General features: G+C 36.5%; 1 long non-coding RNA gene across 1 annotated transcript in view; it reads left to right on the forward strand.

Annotated features, from left to right (window-relative positions):
- The first annotated feature begins 483 nt into the window (after nucleotides 1-483).
- Nucleotides 484-14,928, forward strand: part of LOC141501306 (uncharacterized) — an 83,034-nt gene continuing 68,589 nt past the window's right edge. The window contains exon 1 of the long non-coding RNA XR_012472204.1: nucleotides 484-677. This is a non-coding gene — a long non-coding RNA (uncharacterized LOC141501306). The remainder of the gene's footprint in view (nucleotides 678-14,928) is intronic.

The raw sequence follows: 14,928 nt of genomic DNA on the forward strand, positions 1-14,928 counted from the left end.
GACTGGTGACTTAGCACAGCCTCTCCTCACTCAAATCCAATTCATGTACTTGTCATGGCATCACCTCCCTGATGTTGATGCAGGGGAAAGATGAAGAGAATTGTGAATGTAACAAAGAAAATTGGATGGAGATGTGAATTGACTAAGACCTTACCCTTGAGATGTAAATTGACTAGAAGTAGAGAATTATGATTGTAACAGAAACAATTGTAATCTTAAAAGTTGCTTGGGTGGAGACCCTCCCCATTCTTGATGTACCATTGATTCATTGTTTAATATAAAATTTGTATCCTGAACTCCTTAGGCTTTACCCTCTACCTAATTCCAGGTCCAGTATAGGGGAAGGGAGTTCACTTTTTGCCCTCTGGATGACAGGCAAGACAAAAACCTGAGCTGGACTCTAGCTCAGGGTCACAGTCTTCTCTACCAACCTATGGCCCAGTCAACACTGCTTGACTGTTCTTTTATTTCCCTCTCTAGAGCTCTCTCTCTCCCTAGCCCTTCCTATGTGTTGAAACCTTTTTAATAAATTTTTGTTTTGTTACTACCCTTGCTTTCCTGAATCTGAATAATGATTCCTCACAGGCAGAACTAAACTCAAGTAGCCAGCAGCTACATAAATGGTGAGCCAGCTAGGAGATTCTGCCCAGACTGGGAAATTGGATGGAGCTCCATAGGTGAGAAGCAACACCCCCCCCCCCCCCTTTTTTAGATCCTAGAATTTTTAGAAAAGTAGGACAATTATTGGACCTCTAACCTTCCTTCTGTCTTTCCCTTTTTCTGGAAAAATGGAAAAAGGCTGAGTTTTATGGGGAATCAGCTAAGCTGATCCCATGTGATGTTTTGCAGTAGCCCTGGTGTGGGCTTTCCTTTTCAGACTGATCAGAGAAAAGGCAATTCTGAGGTATGTTTGGTATATACCCCACTGTGGAGTGAAGATTGTTAAGGAAGGATGTTCAGTGTATGTCCTAATGGACATGTTTGCCTACTTAAAAATTGATGGAGCATTAAAATAGGGGGAAAAACTTGTTGTGTGCTTACCCCTTGGAAAAAGCAAAACACCTGAGCTCCTGGAAATTATCTTTGGGTGGAACTCTTTTTCTTTCTTTCTCTTTGAAATGCTCTCTCTCATTCTCTGCTGCCCCAACCCTCTACAGAGGGAGGGGGCAGGGAATAGGGAAATTTTCCATTTTAGAATTTCAAAACTCAAACTTATGTCTCAGATGGAATGCATGCTTCACTGAAGGAAGGGTAAGACCCCCCCCCACCCAAACACAACAACTTGTTTTAGGAAACAGGGGACACCCATGCCTTCTTCCTGGTTTGGGGGGGTTGGGCAATGACCATATTTTCAATTCCAAACCCCATTCCCTAAAGACATTAGCTGGACTGAGAAAGTCCCACCCTTGGGAAGGGGAAGGGGAAATGGGTAGATTGAGAAGTCTTGTGGTCAGTTAGTTAAAGAAAAGGGAAAGATAACTTTTTTCTGGGACTAAGAAATTCATATTTAATCTTTAAATTAAGCCTGTTCTAATAACTACTATTGCTGTAATAGAGTAAATGGATTTGAACTTTATAAAGTTACTTAAGAATGTATTCAATTTTAACTATTGGTTGGCTATTTCAAGATATATATATATGTATATATGTATATATATATATATGTTTCTCAAGAAATTCTGATTGATTCTAAAAGTTATTTTTTGACTTGTCTTAATTGGTACATTCAAAAAATATATAATGTGTGTGTGTGTGTGTGTGTGTCTTTTTTAAACATCAATGGGACATTTTCACATCTCTCTACTGGCCTGGAGAGGTGGGAAAATGTTTCTGTATTCTGAAATCTGGTACTGGCCAGGGTATCAATCTCATTTTAGTATATTTGATACAAAAGAGTTCTTTCTGTGTGTGTGTGTGTGTGTGTGTGTAATTCATATCTGAAATAGTTACAGTTACCTGAGTTAGTTAGATGTTACTTCTTTTAGTCTGGGTTTGAATTTAATTGCTTAAAAAGGTTTAATTTAAAATTAAGTAATTAGGGGCGGCTAGGTGGCGTAAAGTGGATGAAGCACCAGCCCTGGAGTCAGGAGTACCTGGGTTCAAATCCGGTCTCAGACACTTAATAATTACCTAGCTGTGTGGCCTTGGGCAAGCCACTTAACCTAAAAAACCTAAATAAAAAAAAAATTAAGTAATTAATGAAGTTGGGATGTGAGCCTAACTGCTTATACCATTTGAAAGTTTGTAAGTGGCAAAGTTTGTGGAATGATCTCAGCTGTGACCTAAGTTTTTGTTAACCTAATATTGTTTGAAGGCTTTATTCAATGTAGTTTAATTGTAGACTTCCTGCTTTCAAGAGGCTTTGATAGGATAAGGTCACCATCTTGTGTTTAAAAAAGAAACTATCTGAGAGCTAAATGAGAGTAATTTAATCACCCTTGAAGAATCTGGCCCTGAATAATTTTGAGAGGGGAATGATGCAGGAAAAAGGTGAAGAGAATTGTGAATGTAACAAAGAAAATTGAGTGGAAATGTAAATTGACTAAGACCTTACTCTTGAGATGTAAATTGACTAGAATTAAAGAATTATGATTGTAACAGAAACAAATGTAATCTTAAAAGCTCCTTGGGTGGAGACCTTCCCCATTCTTGAAGTACCATTGATTCATTGCTTAATGTAAAATTTGTATCCTAATCTCTTTAGGCTTTACCCTCTACCTAATTCTAGGTCCAGTATAGGGGAAGGGACATATAAACTTCTAAGCTCAGGGCCACAGTCTTCTCTACCAACCTGTAACCCATCCAACACTGCTTGGCTGTTCTTTTATCTCTCTCTCTCTAGCTCTCTCTCTCTCCCTAGCCCCTCCTATGTCTTGTAACCTTTTTAAATAAATTTTTGTTTTATTTCCACCCTTGCTTTCCTGAGTCTGAATAATGATTCCTCATAGGCAGAACAAAACTCAAGTAGACAGTAGCTACAATGTTATGGTCTTCTTCTAGAGTGAAGGAAAACCATTATTATTATTATTATGCCATCAATTGAAAAATGCTATATTGAATGGGATCAATTTCATATATATGAAATGTGCATCAGTCACCATATTTCTCTCTATTATGCTTTGAATAACCTGACCAAATTCTTTGGAGACTGATGCTACAAGAATTGCATCAATGGGATAGCTGTTATTAATGAGAATGGTTAATGAATGCAACTTATTTGTAACTATTTTTGGATTTGTACTGAGCTTGTGATTTCACTGGACATTCTTAGTAAGGAACACACCTTCCACTGGACATCATTGCTCTCTAACAGATAGTATTTGTGTTGATAAGACTACTAGGAGGATGAGTGAAGCCAGTATATGCTGGCTTCATATAGATATGGGACTTGAATCTAATTATTCCTGACATGATGTTAATTCTTTACTTAGATTATCAAATAATTTGAAAGTCTTGTCATTCATTTTTGTTGTTTTTTTAAACTAGGAAAAAGTGAAATGTAGGTATGAAAAGAACTTATTTTGGATTAGAAGTGGGAGAAATAACTATATGTGAGAGAAATGTGATATTTGAAAATGGTGCTTATATTTTTATTTCAGTTCTTTAAAAGGACATGTTGCAGGTAACAAAAGGGCAGTAATTGTTTTATTTCCTTTTGATTTGTATTTCACATTATGAATCACTGCACAAAACAAATCTAATTGTTTTTCTCAGATGGAAATAAACTAGGACATTATGAGGGAATGTTTTTTAAGTCTTATAATGCAATAGTATGGTTTTAGTCTCTTCCCCAAGGTACTCTATTTTTGGTATATTGCTCCCCTCTAGTGGTTGTAATCTGTATTTGTTCAATCATTTTCAGCTGTATCCCATTCTTAGTGACATCCCTTTTGGGAAAGTTCTTGGTAAAGATATTGGGGATATGATTTCTTTTTCAGGATTATTTTATTGATGAGGAAACTGAGGCAAACAAGATCAAGTGTCTTGCATAGGGTCACACCGCTAGTTAGTGTTTGAGGTCAAATTTGAACTAAGTCTTTCTTATGTCCCTCTAAGGTCTTTCCAGGCTCCTCACTTTTTCTACTATGCTATCTAGCTTCCCTGTAGTATGTACTAGTATTCATCAAAATAGTGATGAAATAATAGAATTACAAAACCATAGATTTAGAATTTGATGCTGTCTGCTCTAAAACTTTCATTTTTATATATGATGAACTCAAGAGTTCAAATAATGAAGTTTATTCTAGAGCTGGGATTAAAGCAAGGTCCCCTGGTTCCTGGCCCTTTTTACTGTGTTTGTTTGTTTATATTGCTGTTGGAATTACAGAAAGAACTAGAAATTTCATTGATAGTAACCTGTGAGTGATATTTCAAAGTTCTTGTAGAAAAGAAGAGGTATTACAGGACTGGAGAAAGATTAATGTTGTTCATATTATTTTTTTAATAAAGGAAGAGAATGCAGTCTTTAAACTGTATGCCATTTAGCTTGAATTTGATGCCCAGGAGAATTCTAGAGTGCATTATTAAAGAGATGACTGGCATGCATTTAGATGTAAAATCCACAGGCCAGGATCTAGGCTGCTCTGTTATGCTAAGGAGGCCTTAGCTCTGGGCTCATAGGAATTGAGTTTTTTTTTTAATTGGGAGATCTATCACCCCAAAGAGAGTGGATCAAATTTTTCTTGTACTTTCTGACATTTTACCCATATACCAGAGTTCCAGGGAAAATCTCCAAAAGTTAAGTTTTTTTATATCTCATATTTATGATATTCCAAAAGGATTAACAGGCATTATTAAAGAAAGGGATTCAGTGAATAAAGATGATCAGAAATAGGAAATTATTTCTTCTACCATAAAACATAATCAAAATAATTATATAGCTGGCATTTTATATGACACTTATTTTTTAACGTGTTTTTTTTTTTTTTTGGTAAGGCAGTGGGGTTAAGTGGCTTGCCCAAGGCCACGCAGCTATGTAATTATTAAGTGTCTGAGGCCAGATTTGAACTCAGCTACTCCTGACTCCAGGGTCAGTGCTCTATGCACTGCACCACCTAGCTGTCCTCTATATGGCACTTTTAAGATTTTTAAAAAAAATTTATTTAAGGCAATGGGGTTAAATGACTTGCCCAAGGCCACATAACTAGGTAATTGTTAAGTGTCTGAGGCTGGATTTGAACTCAGGCCCTCCTGACTTCAAGGCTGATGCTCTATTCACTGCACCACCTAGCTGCCGTTAGTAATTTTAAGGTTTACAAAGTGCTTTAAAAAATGTTATATGTCATTTGATCCACATATAACAAACAAGTGCAGGTGGTGCTATTATTGTTCCTATTTTTGCTGATAAAAAAATTGAGGCAAACAGAAGTTAAATGACATACCTAGGATCACATGGTTAATAATTGCCAGTTGGGCTTTGAATTCAGGCCTTTCTGAATCTTAAGTCTCTCTGCCATCTAGCCAACTTCATTAAGAAAATCATCATTGTTGTAGTATTTTGGCATCCATTATGCAGCTTGATTTTAATTTAAAGTACAGAGCATCAGAACTTTTAGCCCCTAGCTATAGATCATTTTCAGTATTATTGAGGATAGACACCATTATTAGTATTATATAAAATTTCAGTATAGGTGATTGGTATTTTTTTGTCTCCATTTGACAACTTTCTACTTTTTCAATTTACTTATCCAACCCTCCCCTGATATCTTTCTATTAATTTGTCATTAGGAAGTATTGCCTGGCCTTCCTATCCGGTCCCATATTTCCACAATTAATCTCAAATCTTTGGGTTAGGAAAGGACAGAATATCTTGTGAAAGAACATTATAATTTTCATTTTGATCACTATTATACGTATAATAAATATAGTTATAATTTAGCTTTTAGAAAATCATTTCCCCAGCAGACTCTTGGCTTGGGAGTCAGAGAATCACAGTGCAACTTGACATGATTAATTAGTTCTTGACAGCAGCTACATTATTGTGCTCTACTATGCCTTTGTATGTTAAGTAAAGCAAATCAAAAATTGTAGAACCTCTTCCCATAACAGAACTTTAGTTTTGTACTTCACCAAACTAATTATCTCCAAGACTTGAGAACTGTTATGCCTACCTATATTGTGGGCTTGCATGAGAAACCAGTCAAATCTCAGAAATGTGATTCACCTTCCTCCTTCTTTCTCACTTGTGATTTATAAATAACCAGGGCTATTATGGTTAAAGCATTGGCCATGGAGTAAGGGGAACGGGAGTATGAATCAGCCTCAGACACTTGCTACTTACTAGTTGTGTAACCTTGGGCAAGTCATTTAACCCTAATTGCCTCACATCCAGGGCCATCTCTAGTCATCCTGATTCATATCTGGCCACTGGATCCAGATGGCTCTGGAGGAGAAAGTGAGGCTGGTGACTCAAATCCAGTTCATGTGCTTGTCATGTGCTGATGTCATGGTCTTCTTCAAGAACAAAGGACAAACATCATCATCATTATCATCATAAAATCTGTCTTTACTGCAGCAAAGGGAGTTTTCTCAGGATTCCACTATTCCTTACTCTGAAACTAATTAATTAAACTGCTACTTGATTACTAGTATACTGTCTCTGGCCTTCTCTGTTTCTCCATTCCCAGGTTAGAGACTGGCTCAATAAAATTCTATTAACAATTTCAACAGTTTTGTTAGACTGCAAAATTTTATCTAGCATGAAAGAAAGTTCTTTCTTACAAAAAATACAGGTAATAATATAAATAATATATTCTCTCATTTAATTCTTTTAGGTTTTAAATATTATAGCTTTTATTATTTTTTTTTGGTTTTTTATTTTAGTTTTTTGCAAGGCAGTGGGGTTTAAATGGCTTGCCCAAGGCCACACAGCTAGGTAATTATTAAGTGTCTGAGGCCGGATTTGAACTCAGGTACTCCTGACTCCAGGACTTGTGCTCTATCCACTGTACCACCTAGCCGCCCTTATTATAGCTTTTATTATCCCTATTTTGCAAATGCTGAAACTAAGGCTTAGAGAGATTAAATATATTACCCAATGGTAAGATATTTAGGTCTAGAACTTGGCTCTCCTGGATATCAAGTCCAGGGTTCTATATGGCGTTAAGTTATTTACCCAAGGTTACACAGTTAAAGTAATTTTTAAATGTTTGAGGTCAAATTTGAACTCAGGTCCTCCTGACTCCAGGGCTCTCTCCACTGTGCCACCAGGCTTTCCCTATTCATGCAGTTTTGATGCTTTCATCACTTTTAAGGGGGACAGCAGACTTCCTCCTTCCTCAATCCCTGATCTCTTCTGTCTAGAACATACCACACAATGCACTGAACCTGCACCCTGATCACTTTTTGAAGATTGTGGTTCAAAATTGAAAGAATTTGTTACTAGCATATGATGCCACAAACCCTGCTTTGTGCCTTCCAACCTATGACAATAAAAGGGGAGAAAATGCTATGTCCATTCAAAGGAGAGGCAGTATCTGCTTCAGTCTTTTCCTTTGATCTTTTCAGAGAAAAATTATCTCTTTCTCATTAGATTTTTCTATGAGAAGGTAGGGAAGGGAGTGGCTCCTCATTCCCCCCACCCTGGCAGCTAAAGCAGGAGCTCATCCAGGTGAGCTGGGCCTGGGCCTGGGCCTGGGCCTGGGCCTTCACCTTCACCCTCTGGATGCCTTCTCTGCTTTATGTTTGTTTCTCTGAGCATAGGTTACTGAATAGTGATCTTGAGATGAAGATTTTCAGTCTTGGAGATAGTCTTAAAAGTTGAGGTTGGTTGGCAACAGGAAGGAGAATGAGTTAACCCCTGTCTGGCTTACCTGAAGACATAGACTTGGAGGAAATTGTTTGGACAATGCAGAAAACAGAGTGAAATAAGAAATAATTCTTCAGCAGTCCTGCCAATTGCTAAAGGTTCTGAAATTTATACTTCCGGAAGTATAACTACTGTTATGTTACTGTTGCTAATTGTTTAATTTTTTTCTTTCTTTGTTTTCTTGGGGAATCATGTGAATTAAACATTTGTGTGTATGGATAGAAGAAATAAATTGTTCTGAATTTGATCTACAGTATATGTAAAATATCTTTTAAAGTTGATATAAGCCAAAATTAAGCTTTTAATTAATTAATCAATCAATCAATCAATTAATTTTTTTGTTTGTTTATTCATTCATTCATTCATTTATTTTTTGCAAGGCAATGGGGTTAAGTGGCTTGCCTGAGGCCACACAGCTAGGTAATTATTAAGTGTCTGAGGCCAGATTTGAAATCAGGCACTCCAGACTCCAGGACTGATGCTCTATCCACTGCACCACCTAGCCGCCCCCAAAACTAAGTTTTAAGGATTTTTCCCTGGGCCTCCAGCATAGGAATGTAAAAAGTCAGAGGGTTTAAAGAAGAGCCTGACCCCTTTCTTTAGTGGGTCACCTTCCTTCAGGAATGAATCTAGGGGTTTTGTGTGTGTGTGTGTGTGTGTGTGTGTGTGTGTGTGTGTGGTGGTAGTGTATGTATGTATAGGGGGTGTGTGTATATCCGTATAGGGGTATGTGTGTAGAGTATGTAGGCTGTGTGTCTGTAGGATTTGTGTGTAGAGGTGTGTGTATGTAGGGGGTGTGTGTGTGTGTGTGTGTGTGTATGTATCTCCATATTCTAGCATAGTGTCTTAAACATATTAGGAGCATAATTGATGTTTGTGAAATGAATGCATAAATGACCAGGAATCCAGAGACTTTGATTCTAGTTCCTTCTCTTAGTTACAGACAAATCATTTAAGATCCCTCAGCTGTAGAATGATTTTATTTGGCAATATTTATTGATCACTTATTATATGCATGGCACCATATTAGAACATGAGGGATAGATGGAAAGAAGTTTGAAATTGTTAGTTGTGTCATTTTGGAAAAGAAAAATCTCAAATATGTCTATTACATATCTGTCCTGAAGGAGTTTATAAGTTTAGATAAGAAATACTAGTACAAAGAGACAAAAAGGACAGCCAATATCAATCATTCATCTAGCATTCATCAAATGTTTACAATATTTAAAATAATAAAAATCATAAATAATATTATGATAGTAACAATCACAAGCATTTAGATTGTTTGCAAATTCACTTTTGCAGTTGGGCAGTTATTTTCAATCATGTCTGACTCTTTACAACTGAATCCTTTTTGGATTTCTTACAAAGGTTCCCATTTCCTTCTTCATCTTATTTACAGATAAGGAAGCTGAGGCAATCAGAGTGAACTGACTTTCCCCAGGGTCACATAGCTAGTAAGTATTTGAGGATAGATTTGAACTCATGAAGATGAACCTTCCTGATTCCAAGCCCAATGTTCTATCTTTTGGGCTACCCAACTGTGCAATTTATTTCACAAATATTTGATCCTTTCTACAACCCTGGGAAATAGATGCTACTATTCTCTCTATTGCAAGATGAAGCTGTGATTGAGAGAAGTTAAGTTACTTGCCCAGGATCACACCATTTGTTAGTGTCTGAGGCAGAACTTGTATGCAGGTCTTACCAACTCTAAGTCCAATACTCCATTCAATATTCTAGCTAGCTGTCCCCAAAACATAATATAAAGAACACAAAGAAAGAAAACAAAATCTTTGACCTCTAAGAATAATTTGGTTGAAATAGGAAAGGAAAGGGATGGGAGAAAGGGAGGGAAGATCGTAGGAGGGAGTAATCAGATGCAACACACTTTTGAGAAGGAACAGGATGAAAGGAGAAAGAATAAAATAAAGGGGGTGGGGGAATAGTATGGAGGGAAACACAGCTAGCAATAACAATGGTGGGAATAAAATATTGAAATGAACAAAAACAAATAATCTGGTTGAAAGATATGATATAAGGTTGGCACAGTTAATAAGTGTGTGAGGTAGGATTTGAACTCAGGTCTTCCTGATTTCAGAACAGGTATTTCTTATTATGTATCTAGCAATATGTTAGATACTGTAGTAATAGCATTTAAAATGTTATATTTTCAATGTGAGTCTTTATATCTTGAAAATTGGTTAATATTAAAGATTTGGGACTTGATTTATTGTTGAGTTTTTTGGGTTTTTTGGTTGTCTTGATTTAGACTTAAGAAAATGATGGGGGCAGCTAGGTGGCATAGTGGATAAAGCACTGGCTTTGGAGTCAGGAGTACTTGGGTTCAAATCCGGTCTCAGACACTTAATAATTACCTAGCTGTGTGGTCTTGGGCAAGCCACTTAACCCCATTTACCTTGCAAAAACCTAAGAAAAAATGATGAAGGAATATGTTAATGATATAAAGATATTTTTTATTTATTAAGGCAATGGGTGGGGTTAAGTGACTTGCCCAAGGTCACACAGCTAGGTAATTATTAAGTGTCTGAGACTGGATTTGAACTCAGGTTCTCTTGATTCCAGGGCCAGTACACTATTCACTGTGCCACCTAGCTGCACCCTAATGATATAAAGATTAAACTTAAAAGTGTATTGTTGTACATACATTGTCTCTCCTCCCCCTATCTGCTGCCAGTACATCACCGATTATAATCCACATAAACAAAAGCTTCTTGTGGTCCTCAGTTAAGTTTAGGAATGTAAAGGGCTTTGAGGTCAAAACTTTTGAAAACTTCTCTAAGACTACATACTGCAGAATAGTTACTGTTCTACATTTATACATGGAGTTCACTGCACTAAGAAATTTAAGTCAAAAATAAAATCTGAATCACTTTGTACTGTGGATACAACCATGAAAAAATGACAATCTGTGTTGTCAATCTGAAAGCACTTTATTAAAGGGGTGCTACATTTATATAGATAAATAAATGCAATCCAAGGATGGAACAACAGTTTCAGAAGCAGCTTAAGCTGGAAGAAGATAAGCAGAATGCTCAAATGTCTTGAGTCCAGTGTTGTAGAAAGAATTTAGCTTGCAAAAGAAAAGGTAAGGGAGAGAAATAGGTATTGAATGGTTGTACACAAGAAGAGAAATTGTTGTTTAGTCATTTCTGATTCTTTGGGTATTTCTTGGCAGAGATACTAGAGCAGTTTGTAGTTTCCTTCTCAGTTCATTTTACAGATGAGAAACTGAGACAAACACAGTGAAGTGACTGAATCAGTTTTGAATTCAGGAAGATGAGTTTTCCTGTCTCTGGGTCTGGTGCTCTATTAACTGTGCTACCTAGCTGCCACAGAAGAAAAATTAAGTTTATTCTGTGTAAACTTAAGAAATTAGGTTTATTCTTTGTAAACTGAAGAAATATTCTATTTCACACACACACACACACACACACACATATGTATACATATCCAGTCAGCTATCAAATTCCTAATGGTTATAATGATTTCTCCATTGGATTATAATATAATTATATAATGTATATGTTATATAATTATAATTATAATGAGTTTCTCCAGTGCTTTAGCTATTTATATCAATCTAACATCTGTAGGAAACCTCTAAATGGATATGGTTTCAATGTTAGTTTATTACAGTTGATATTATAGTTAAGCAGTTCCCTTACCCAGTACAGTTCATTAGTTAGAAATCGATCCTTCTATCTATTTAGCAAGTATCTAATTTGATGATGTAGTCAATTTAAATCTGAGGCATGGTTTCTAGTTAGCTTCCTAATTATTCAGGGTTTCTCTAGTTAGATTATAGTTAACTCCTGTCAACTTGAAATATAGAAGATTTCCACAGTAGCAAAAACTAGCATCTTTTATGGAGGCGCCAAAATATTAGAATGCCTAAGAGGGGTAGAGGGGAGCAAGGTTAAATACCCTTCAGTAGAGAGGGGGAGTCCCTTGGGAAACAGCCTCTGGAAGCTGTTATTTAGTTGTTTTTTTCTAAGAACCATGAGTCCTTAGAAAAGATCGGAGGAGGTTGGAGAGTGGTAGCATCTGATCAGAATAGGGGCTCTATTTTTTAAAAAACTGGTTTGAAGAATTCTGCTTTTAACTGGTTTCACTTGCTCTAAGGCACTTTGCAGCTTTGTGATCTGACCAGGTCAGTTAAGTTTCTAAATTAAAACTGGTTTCTCAGACTCTTATTAAGGTTTGTATGTCTGAATGTTAGCCTTTGTCCTCAAGTTAGGAGGATTATATTGCTGTCTCTTTCAAGCTATAATTCTGAAGGCTAACTCTGTGTAAATTAGTCTAGTCCCTTTCTAATTGCATCTACAAATTGGCTTTCCTAGATGTGTCATTTTGGAAAGGGAGAAATCTCAAATATGTCTGTAACATATCTAATAACATAAAATATCAAGCCAGTAAAGGAGATAGTAGTCCTGATGCTAATTGGATCTTTGTCAGTTCTGACATAGAGATTCATAAAGTATTCAATGACACCTTTATACACTAATGTGCAACATGATTGGTTGACTGCCAAAAGTTTGTGACTCTGTAGATTTTCTATAAATACTCTTTTCTCATTTTGCTTAGTGTAGTTATCTCAAATGATGACTGCCACTTATAGGTGTAAATCTTATGAAAATAAAGTTATAATCTAAGTATATAGCCTAAAATGACTTTTTTTTAAAAACTTAAAATCAAATTTTAACAACAGTAGGCTGCTTTCAATACTACCTAATGGTAACATTGGGTCTCTCTAGTCATTTTTCCAGTATTCTAATTTGCACCAATAGAAACCCACCTCTAATTGGATTTACTACAATCCAATTAGTGTATCACTGTCAATGGGGGTTGCATATAGAGCTTCCCTGCCTGTTTCTGGATGACTCAGCATTTGACATTTGGGGGATGACTAAGCCTAGGACTCTTTCAGTGCTAAACAAACCTGGTGCTTTCACAGAATGCAGAAAACTCTGGATGATCTTTTTTGCTCTTTATACTGTGAACAGCAGCATAGGGTTGCCGTGTCAGTTTAAAAGAGAGATACCCTTTGCCTCATATTGTTCCTTTGGAAGTAGGTGTCTTCTACTCTATGAGGGATAGGGAGAAAGCAATTTATCTTATCTCTCATCCTGGCCACTAGCCATGATCATATGACTAAAGTCCAGTGTGAACCTAGACTTTGGACTTGCTTCTGCATTTAGTCATTCTTCATTTTAGGTAAATGAATATCAATACTATAATATATGCGTCTAGACTTGGAAATCACTGTATGAGTTTGAGATTTTCAACTGTCTGGAGTTAACTGGCAGCAAGGGGAGGAGTCCCAACTCTCAGTCGTCCTGGAAATATCTGCTGTGAGGGGAACAGGGCAGAGTTGAGGCAAAATGTAAACCTTTCTTCAGTAGTCCAACAAAATAGTTTAGATGAGGTTTAAGTAAAAAACTACTGGGAAAATAAAACTGAAATTATTGCTGTCATTTATTTAAGTTTGTTTCTGACAAATACACTTTTTTAAAAAAAGATTTTATTTATTTTGAATTTTTCAATTTTCCCTCTAATCTTGCTTCCCTCCCCCCACTGCCCCACCCTCACAGAAGGCAGTCTGTTAGTCTTTACATTGTTTCCATGGCACACATTGATCTAAGCTAAATGTGATGAGAAAGAAATCATATCCTTAAGGAAGAAAACTAAAGTGTAAAAGATAGCAAAATTACACAATAAGATAATATTTTCCCCCTAAGTTAAAGGCAATAGTCCTTGGTCTTTGTTTAAACTCCACAGTTCTTTCTCTAGATACATATGGTATTGTCCATCACAGATAGCCCCAAATTGTCCCTGATTGTTGCACTGATGGAATGAGCAAGTCCATCAAGGTTGGTCATCACCCCCATGTTGCTGTTAGGGTGTACAGTATTTTTCTGGTTCTGCTCATCTCACTCAGCATCAGTTCATGTGAATCCTTCTGGGCTTCCCTGAATTCCCATCTCTACTGGTTTCTAATAGAACAATAGTGTTCCATGACATACATACACCACAGTTTGCTAAGCCATTCCCTAAATGAAGGACATTTACTTGATTTCCAATTCTTTGACACCACAAACAGGGCTGCTATGAATATTTTTATACAAGTGATGTTTTTACCCTTTTTTTCATAATCTCTTCAGGGTATAGACCCAGTAGTGGTATTGCTGGATCAAAGGGTATGCACATTTTTATTGCCCTTTGGGTGAAATTCCAAACAGCTCTTTAGAAAGGTTGGATGAGTTCACAGCTCCACCAACAATGGTATTAGTGTCCCAGATTTTCCACATCCCTTCCAACATTGATCATTGTCCTTTTTGCTCATATTGGTTGGTCTGAGAGGTGCTACCTCAGAGATGCTTTAATTTGCATTTCTCTAATTAGTGATTTAGAGCAATTTTTCATATGATTGTGGATCGATTTGATTTCCTCAACTGTAAATTGCCTGTGCATATCCTTTGACTATTTGTCAATTGGGGATGACAAATACACTTAACAGTATACTAAACTTAGTGTTTCTTTGTAAGAAATAAGTATCTGTCCCACGCCTAATTCATATTATCCATTGAATACCTTTTAATTATCACTTGGGGAGACCCTAGTCAAAAACCTAAACTTTAAGCCATAAGAAATTTTTCCCTGGTACTGGGATGGAGAATATAATAAGCCAAAGTATGTGAGAAAAAGAAGCCTTGAGTTTAAGGCATGGTCCTTAAGAAAGAAATTTACTGCCAAGTTTCAGTCATCAAATTTTCATTCCTTTGGGCAGAGCCCCTTGATTTTCTTGAGCACAGCATCTTTCTCTCCCTTCTAATTATCTAGGTAAATATAAGAACTATATGATGACTGGCTGTATTGGTTTGACAAATCAATAATCCTTTATTATGACTGAGAGAAAACCCAGCTGGACTTGCAAAACATCATCACTTCTGAAATAAATTAAGTTCATATCAACTTTGAAGCAGAGGCTAAGGCATTTGATGGTTTATGAACCGTTTAGAGATAATCTTGTCTGTAAGATGTCCTGTTTTACATTCCCTTATTGTTTCTGCTCAAGCCTTGAACTGTTCAGATGATTG

Source organism: Macrotis lagotis, chromosome X (genome assembly GCF_037893015.1).
Source record: "Macrotis lagotis isolate mMagLag1 chromosome X, bilby.v1.9.chrom.fasta, whole genome shotgun sequence".
NCBI lineage: Eukaryota > Metazoa > Chordata > Mammalia > Peramelemorphia > Peramelidae > Macrotis > Macrotis lagotis.